Genomic DNA, 10,354 nt, shown 5'->3' on the forward strand with positions numbered 1-10,354 from the left:
GTCAGATGGAATTTCCTCTACCTGTGTTGTCCCAAATATTCCCTAAGGCTAAAGGCACTGGAAATATGCACTAATTAATGAGGACTGTAGATGACAGAATCTCGTAGCAGGCAAAGCCATAAAAATCTAGAAGAATCTTCCCTAGGTATAGATATAAAAACTCCTCTGGGAACATCTCTGCAGGAAGAGTATTTCTATGACACCAAGTTAAAATCTAAATTACATTGTGTGGACTAGTAAATAACACATAAACTAAAGCAGCGCTTTATGAGGAAGGCTCATCTGATATTTCAAGGATTTTCCCACTCTTCAATTCATTATATAATATGGACACTTTGAGCCACAAAATTTCTAGAGTTTATTCAATACTTTTTATGTGCTTTACAAGGTCATTAGAGAATGTATTTGCTCTTTCCCTTACAGATTGGAAGGTGGGTAGTGATATATGAGGTTTCACATTTTATTTATTCACCAAACTGTTCCAGATGTGGTCCCATCATTTATCCACTGACACATCAAACCTGCTGGGTGCCCTGCACACTGACCTCCTCCCCACGTTCGCTTTCATGCTCTTAAAGTTATAGCACAGCTCACTTCGATGAGAAGACAAGAGAATTGCTATTTGGGGAGAGTTAGGTGGCAGGAGGGAGGCGATCGAACTTTGGTAATAAAAAATTTAATTGCTCGGCTACAATTTGAAAATGATATCCAGGTGGAAAACTGACCCAGTACCTTTCCGCCCAAACCATTGCTTCCCACTTGCCCTCCAACCAGGACTGCGTGCCTCAGATTTGGAATGTGCAGGATCTGAATAAACGGAGTTGAGCAGGTACTAAATCATTTTCCCCTTCTCCTAGTGATTTGTCACCGTAATAAGCATTCTGAGGGTGATAGACCTTTTATTACTCTACACTGTTCAGCAGGAAGGAGGCTGCAATGGATTCCTGGTGCTCTTTAGGGAAAATAATTATCCCATGCCGACATTTTTTAAAAATATCGATTTAACAGAAAGAGTTATATTTAAACCCAAGTGCTTATTTAGTGCAAAATATGAAACTCTATTGTGTTTGTATTGGAGATACATACCATAGTCCACGAGATATAATCTATACTTTCCCCAAACACTTCCTATATATTGTTTGGTGAGGACAAAGGGAGCAAGGGGTGTTCTCACTGCAGGAGCCCCTCTCTAATGCCAGCTCTGCTGGATACTATAGTATATACTATGCCATATCTAAATCCTGGTAAGGCCATCTGATATTTATAATTTGCCACTGTCATGTGCATCAACACATCTGACCCTTACAAGATTCCTGTGAGGGCTTCAGGGTTCGTGTTATTAGTCCCATTTTCTAGAGGAGAAGACTGAGGCTCAGAGAGACTGAAATGAGGATACAAAAAGTATACATAGAAATGGTGCTATAGCTTGGGTTTCCAAACTTAGCAAAAAAAAAAAAAAAAAGGAAGAAAGAAGGAAATAAAACATATTATATTATATGGGACATATTATATGGGACAAACTAAAAAATTATTCATGGTTTATTTGAAATCCAAATTTAAGTAGACATCATATATTTTATCTTACAGCCCTAGGTAGAGAGGACCACCAAAAGGAGATGCCCTAGCCCCTTTCTGCCCTCATGGCTTTGTTAAGAAAGCATGGGTGGTTTGCCCACAATCCCATGTCAAGTAAATGTCAGAGATGAGAATTCAGTCCGTTTCTGAGACTTCTCAGCTGAGTAATTTCAAATTCTCCCTTACTTCCCCACCTTTCCCCCAGGACCAGAGACAGGAGAGCTGGCGCAGGCTGTGACACACTCAGCCCGACTAGGTGGGAAATAGTTCTGTTAGGTCTTTGAGGTCCCCAAGCCCACACAGCTGCCCTGCTCCAAAGACAACCTTGGTCTAGTATCCCCCATGCTTAACCCAGTAGAGTGGCATCTGAATACAACCAGAGTACTTGAATGAATGGTTCTCTTAATGTGGGACCAAGAAAATACACTCAGTTTCCCAAACAAACACATAAATGTACCTCAAAGCCATGCAATATCATTTTCTGCTTAGTGGATCAGCAAAACCCAAGGCTCTGTTATACTCCAGGCTGGTGCAGCCAGGTGGAAGCAGGCCTCTCATACAGAGTTAGTGAAAGTGTAAAGAGATGGCATCTTTCTAGGGATCAGTGTGGCACTTGTCTATAGCAATTTAAAACACATACCCTCTGGCCCAGCAATTTCACACTACTGGAAATTAACTTGCCCACGCAGATGCTTACACAGTCCAGCCCTATCCATTAGCCAAAAAGCCTGACTAGACAAATTCAACATGACCTTCTTTGTCCCGCCAACAAGAGCACCCACCATTAGCACCAGGCATGGGGCCAAGTTCTCCACACAAATTTATTTCATGTAAGCCCACAGAGTATCAATATGAACCCCATTGTACTTGGGTGGAAATTGACATGTCAAGACATTCAGAACTCAGTTCAGATCACATAATGAGCAAGTGGAGGAGCAGGTATTGGAACCCAAATCAGTTTTACACTGAAGTCTGCTCCTTACCCTTTTTCACACTGAGGCTCAGAGAGAAAGTGACGAGAGAATGAGCCATAGCAATAGATTTCCACGAGAACAGGAAATAGCTACTCCTCTCCCTGGTTGGATTGTGGTATTTTCTGTTATGGTTCAGCTGCTCAAACTTCTGGAACAAGTCGTTAACAGGTAGGGGAAGTCTGAACAGAATCCAGGGTCCCCAGTGACTCTCCTCAGGAAGAGAAGTACAAAATGAATAAATGCATCAGTAATAGATTTCTGCTTGCCAAAGTGATCCATTTCTTTGGTTTCAGTAAAAAACAATATGGCAATCCTTTTTATTTTATTTTATTTTTTGCATTCATTTCATCAAAAGCAAATGACAGGATAGTATAAACTGTAAATTTTGAGGCATCAGCCTGAGGAAACACTGAAAACATTTGGAAGGGCTGATGTTCCTGTGATCAGGGGGAAGAATATTTTAAAAACTGTTCCAGTGACATTGATTAACCCTAAAAATGATGTAACCTTGGTAGGTTAGTTTGCTATTTTATGAAGTAAAAGATGAATGGCTTTAAATGAGCAAACATTGAAACATTTCAACTCTCCTCCCAAGCAAAAAGAAAAAGAAAAAAAAATGGTGATTGAGTACTTACAGTATGCAAGGAAGACATTGTGACAGGTTTATGCCCTAACACAGTGTCATAGTCCTGCTCTGACACACGTCTTAAACCACAAATCAAAGCAATGTAGGTGGGACTTCCCTGATGGTCCAGTGATAAAGAATCTGGCTTTCAATGCAGCAGACACGGGTTCAGTTCCTAGTTGGGGAACTAAGATCACATATGCAAATAGAGAAGCCCACACTACAACTACTGAGCCTGCACACTCCAGAGCCCATGCTCCACACCTAGGGGAGCCTGAACACTGAAATAAAGACCTAGTGCAGCCAAATTAAATAAATAAAAAGTAATTAATTTTTAAAAATGCAATACAGTTGAGTGCAAAGACTTTAGATGAACTACTATGGCAACCCACTCCGGTACTCTTGCCTAGAAAATTCCATGGATGGAGGAGCCTGGTGGGCTACAGTCCATGGGGTCACAGAGTTGGACACGACTGAGCGACTTCACTTCACTTCACTTCACTTCACTATGTCCTCAGAAAAAATTTCTGGAGAGCTCAAATGCCATGGGTTGCAGAGGATGTCATTTATAAGTGGCGGGTGACTCATGTCCAAGCATCCCTTGGGCTGCCTTGAAGGCTGGAGTGTCATGTGTTAATTGCTCCTACTAGAATGGTCCACTCCTACTGAAGTGTCCCCAGAGAGCTTCTATGGATTATTGACCATTGCTATCATTTCCTTTGCATGTCTTGTAATTATGGTATAATTGAGATATAATAAATTGCATTTATTTAAACTATACTCTTATTTTTGAATATATAAAATGCTTTAAATGTTGCAATACTTTTATATTATATCTGCTTCACCTGTTAAGTCAACTGTCTATGTACATTTCCTCACCATAGATTTATATTTCTTCCTGTGTATCCTGCTCAGGAAGACTTTGCTCTTTGTGGCTGTTGACTTTGTATTTAGGTTTTCATTTGTTTCACTCTGTGTAAAATAGAAGCATTTTGGGGGACTTCCTTGGTGGTCCAGTGGTTAGGACTCCACTACTCCACTGCCAAGGGCTCAGATTCAATCCCTGGTCAGGGAATTAAGATCCCACAAGCCACACCATATGGCCAAATAAATAAATGAAATGAGTATTTTTGCACACAGCTTCACTTTATCAGTGTATAGATGTTTATTTTTTGTCATCTCTATAATAATAATTGTTATCTATTTATAATCTTTTACTATCCACATCATTTCATCTACCATCAAAACATAACCACTATACAACCATACTTTGAATTTTCTCAATTTAGTAGGTCTTCTTCAGGAAATAATTTAAGTACTAAACTACTAGTGTACTAACTGAAGAATAGAAGAATTTAGGTATGGCAGTTTAGGGCTTCCCCAGTGGCTCAGTGGTAAAGAATCTGCCTGAAATGCGGGAGACCCGGGTTCAATCCCTGGATCAGGAAGATCCCCTGGAGGAGGAAATGGCAATCAGCTCCAGTATCCTTGCCTGGAGAATCCCATGGACAGAGGAGCCTACAGTCCATAGGGACACAAAGAGCCAGACATGACTGAAGTGGCTTAGCATGTGTGGCAGTTTAATGTTTTTGCTCTATGGATAATGCAGTATTTCTGAGTGTACCCCAGAGCTGTCTGCAGGGAGGTTGCCAAAGCCTATGTCCATCTCAGGGCTGGTGTGAGAATCACATGCAGCTACGAAGAGACATTCTTTGTGCTCTGGACAGTGCTCTCCCCATGTGAAGAATCATTTTTACCTAAGCCACTCATACTGTCAGCAAGAGGAATCACACTTTCAACTTCAGAAGGCCAAAAATGGCAGCATCCAGGAAGACACCACCAAGCTGTTAAATTCAGTGGTGGACACCTGTCTCAGATCACAGGTGCTGAGTTCTGTGAAGGTTTCTCTTGCACACAGCCAGGGCCTTTTGATGTGTTTCATGACTCACCAAGCCACACGACTATGACCCAGCCCCCTTCACCCTGTAGCTGTTTGTGGTACAGACCCATCTCACTTGAAGCCGGTGAATGCAATTCAGTGACCCAAGAGCAAACTGAATCAGACAGTGGCTAAGTCGATGGCCTCTTTTTGTCCAGTGATGAAACACATGCTTGGCAACTGACATCCTGGGATATAGGAAGAATGATTCTCTAAGGGAAGAGCATAGAGCCTGGGAAAACCTGGATATGAGGGACTGACTCAACATGCTCAAAGACCAGAATGGCCCTTGTGATACCAGTGAGTCTCCTACCTTCTAGAAGTCTCCTCATTGTCAGGTTTGTGGTCCGAGGACAGGATATTGCAACACTCAGGTGGGAAGTGATGGTGGTCCTGACTCTAGCAGCTAGCTGTAGGCACAGATGGGAGAGGAAACTGTGAGAGCTATGCTGAGAACAGCAACCCCAGTCCTCAGCTGCCTGTCTGCATCATCCAGTTTTAAATAGATCCAAGCATGGCATGTTTCTCCATAACTAAGGCAAAACCCAACTTGAACTTGAGGCCAGGGAGATTCATAATCTTCATCTATCCCACATACTGTGAATATTCACACATTTTACTGCAGAAGCATCACTTGTTTGATGATGGGGTGCTGCCCTAGTATTAGGTAATATATGAAATAGTGCAATATGTTATCTTTCTAACATTTGAAATGTGACTCTCTGAACCACACCTGGCTCCTAGGTAAGGGATTGTGAACATGTGTAGCATAGTGGTTCAAAAGGTGGGTTCTGAAGACAGACTGCCTGTTTCTAATCCAAGCTATATCATAATCTAATATCTGTGTGACTTAGGGTAAGTTATGTCACCTCTCTAAGCACTGGTGAAGATAACTGGGTTGCTGTGAAAATTAAGTGAACAAACATACATCCAGGGCTAGAAGGTGCTTGACAGTATGAAGAATGACCTGGGGACAACTGGCATAAACCAGGAAGCCAGGCTCCTACATCCTTAGAGTTCTCAGACATTATGAAGGAGGTGAGTGCTACTGGGGACCCTGGACTCTGGACCCTGGGGACTCTGGATTCTGGAAGGGAGCAAAAGGAAGTGTTTACTGGTAAAACTAAACATCAACTGCCATCTCTTGAGGGTATAATATTTGAGACCTGATGCATTCTTTGTGATCTAGACTTAACTCCAACACGATTTTATGCTGTGACCTTGAGCATGCCATTTGCCCTCCCTCCTCTGGATCTTTGGAAAGAAATGGGTAAATTCAATTTCTAAAAGCTGTCCAGCTTGAACACATTGATTCCAACAGGAACATGCCACAGCATAGCAACCCCAGTTGGGAATATGAAAACCTCTCAGTTGCTCATTCCTGGGGGCTAAGGCAACACAACCCTTGTTTTCATAACCCAGAACTACATCCAGGGCCAGATCAGAGCAGCAGATGGACAGACCCAACTCCTAGATGTTTGTAATTGATCAGGACACACTATAATGAAGTAATTTTCTTGTCTTCATTCTCCATGTCAGCAGGGATCTGTCTGCCATGCAGGAAGGGTGACAGAGTAATCTGAGCCGCAGCTGAAAATCTGCTTTTTCTCCACAGTTATTTAGCCTGCCACGAGCTGAGGCAGGTGGTGGGAAAGAGTCCAGACAAGCAGGGGAACTTGGTTGCTCTCAAAATATCATACAGGAACTTTCAAAATTGAACTGATTTATGCTTTGTAATATTTTCAATAATGTGTAAATTAAGGTAGAGTTTAAATCTGGGCTAAAGGAGAAATTGTATATGTTACCAACGACAAAAGGAGCGCAGAAAAATCTAATTGTATGATAATGTTCCCTTTGCTGTACCAAGAATTGCACTTGGCATAATAAAGGATTCTGGGGAAGAATATGGAACATGCATCATTTTTCAGGATCCAAGAATGCTCAGAATTACCTGGAGGTCTGAAAACACCACTGGAGCTTATGAATCTCTGGGTCGAAGGCAAAGGGATCGCCACTGCAGACTACCAGCTCTGCAAACTGAGAGCTCTGCCGTGGCAACTTGACACTAGCCTTAATCTTGTCAACTGAGGCGTGGACATTCCAGACACATAATCTGCTCCAAACCAGACTCTGGACCGGGAAACCGGCCACGTTTCTAGTAGGAACCTAGGTAGATGCTGCTACTGCTGCTGCTAAGTCGCTTCAGTCGTGTCCAACTCTGTGCGACCCCATAGACGGCAGCCTACCAGGCTCTGCCATCCCTGGGATTCTCCAGGCAAGAACACTGGAGTGGTTTGCCATTTCCTTCTCCAATGCATGAAAGTGAAAAGTGAAAGTGAAGTCGCTCAGTCGTGTCCGACTCTTCGTGACCCCATGGACTGCAGCCGACCAGGCTCCTCTGTCCATGGGATTTTGCAGGCAAAAGTACTGGAGTGGGGTGCCATTGCCTTCTCCGAGGCCCCCACTAACATAAAAGCTGGGTTAGTTGCCCAGTTGTGCAACTCCAAGAGCTAAGGCCCTAGAATACCCTTTCAAATGCACCATCTGAGCCAGGGGCTCGTTTTTTCCCTACAGTATTAGGATCTGCCACTTTTTTGATCTCTGAGAATTTTACAATAGTTAGGTTTAAGACAACATAAAACATGACAACAGCAAGGCCAGCCACAAAGGGATCGGCTTTGATAAGATAATATTGAAAGAGAGAGTTAGAAAATTAAAGGGTACACAGACTTACACGTTGTAGTCCATTTGTTTGTATACCCATCTCCCACCAGCCCTCCTGAGACCCAGAGACCCTGAGTTTGGTCACTGAAATAAATTTCATTTGTTATTGGTCTGATTTGAGGTGAGTGTAACCCATCCCCAGGGAGCATTGTGCTTCTGCTTTGCAAAATCTTCAGCACAGCCTCTGTTGGTTCCTATAGGAACCTTCTAATAGGATCTTATCCAGCTTATCAAAAGGCAAAGAAAATTTGGCATTCACATCACTAAATGGCTTCTCTAGAAGCTGGCATTCTAGCTCATTCTGAAGTGAACTAGATGTTTCACATGTGAGCGAAAACCTTTGGTAGAGCATAAAGCACTGCAAAATACATAGATGTCACATGAAAGCTTTGGCTTGCACAGGTTACCACTGTTGTAATTTTCCATCATAGTATTTCAGTGACAGTGTGTGAAGGACAGTAAACATCACTCAAGGACTTTACCTCCTCTTCTGGGAAAGGACTTGACACATGTTCACTTGTGTGCAGGATAGTTGTATCATGGAAGACAGAATGACAACCTTGATATTTTCTTCATTTGAAGATTAAGTATGGTTTACAAAGATGTGTATAGGTGCCAAGTTGACAAGGGGTGGACTCGTGATGGCTAATTTCAAGTGTCAACTGGACTGGGCCAGGGAAGCCCCAAATATCTGCTTACACAGCATTTCTGGATGATATGTCATGAACTTTGAGATGTATGTTAGGCGCAGGATGGGTCAGGACATGAGGAAATCACAGAGAAGGTGCTGACTGCTGATGAAGCAGTCAGAGAAATGGGGTACCAACAATGGGAGGGGAAGCCCTGGAGTTCAGGTTCTGGATAGAGTAGAGGTGGTTGTGCTCTGGGTAAAGCCAGGGGCAGGTGAACAACAGTGTAGATGAGAAAGATTAGATCTCAAACATACTGGCAGGTAGGCTTGATACGGTAAAGGCTGAATGGGTAAGCCCTCACCAAAGAAGCTATGCCTGGAACCCTAGACCCACAGCAACATTAGTAGATCCAGACCAGCCGAGGCCCCAGCCTCATGCCTAGTGGCCCATCTATGAACAAACATCCTAGCCACACTCACAGCCAGCCCATCAGATGCTTGCTGGTGATCATTAATGGTAATACAAGCCTGGCATAAATTCAGAACTTGTGCTTTTCAAAGCATTTCTCCATCAGTGAATTCACTTTTGTCTTCATAGAAAATCTTAGAACAGGTAAGGGAGGTTGCACAGAGAGAGATATTTTTTGACCTAAGGCTACCCAACCAGCCAAGGTCAGAGGAAAGTGGCCTGGCCCCTAGTCTCAGATATTTCCACCAACCTCACCCCGTTTGTAAGGAGTGACTGGCACAGAATCGGCCAGGTTTCCACAGGGCCTCCATATCAGGGCTGCTTAGAACCCAAGCCCCTCATTCCCCAATAGGTCTGCAATTTAAAGACTGGATTCTGATGAGAAGTATCTAGAGTCTGATAAAGGCTAATTACAGTTAAAGGATATGAAAATTGGGAACTCAGAAGAAGATTGGCTCTACTACTGCCTGGGCAGAATAATCAAGAAATTAGCAAAAAGTGATGGCAGCCATAAAGAGGCACTAGAGGATAATTGAAGTATTAAAATTAAAGATAGGCTGGCAAGCGGTCTATCCCTGGAGGCTGCAGGCCATCTTTGCCATCAGGCCATAATATGACTGAAGAGCTTTTCAACAAGGAGAAAGGGGCTCTGTGGAAGCATGGGCTCCTAAGCTAGCTAGACCTAGGGCTGGATCTGACAAACTCTGGCTATGGTTAGGATTTTCTGCATGACATATGGGGACCCTGGCTGGGCCCCTTGCATTTTGGGTTGCTGTGCCAAAGTAGACCAAGTCCAGAGAAGGTCAATCAGAGAAAGGAAGGGTCTGAACTCACAGCACAGGAAAGCCTTTCAGGATGACCAGGGTTTCAGCTAGTGGGGCGATGGTTCCAGATGGGTGCTCTGTCAGCATATTTAGTTTTATTAGTGGGGACATCACAAGGAGAAGGGATTGTATGTAGTCACCAGAGTCCCAGAGGAAAAGCTCAAACAACATGTAAAGATTTTATGTTTTATTTATTTATTGGCTGTGCCACGTGGCATGTGGATCTTAGTTCTCTGACCAAGGATTGAAACTGCACCCTCTGATTTGGAAATGCAGAGTCTAAACCAAGTATTATTGAACTCCTTTACCGTGCCAAACAATGGACATACACTTATATGGTCTTCTTGAATACTCAGGCCCATCCCATGAAGAAGTACAATTATTCTTCTCTAAAACTGGTAAAACTGGGCCTTGGAGAGACAATGGGATTTGCCAAGAGTCAAGCAAGGGGAGAGTGAATCTTGACTTCTGTTCTGTCTTCTACGCTGGCCAGTGCTCTTTCCATTATACCACTTAGATCTTAATTTGACAGAAGAGACACTCAACTTTTAAAGAAGTGCAACTCTGGAATCCGCACTTCATGAGGTAGTGAA

The sequence above is a fragment of the Dama dama genome, chromosome X (genome assembly GCF_033118175.1).
Source record: "Dama dama isolate Ldn47 chromosome X, ASM3311817v1, whole genome shotgun sequence".
Classification (NCBI taxonomy): Eukaryota; Metazoa; Chordata; class Mammalia; order Artiodactyla; family Cervidae; genus Dama; species Dama dama.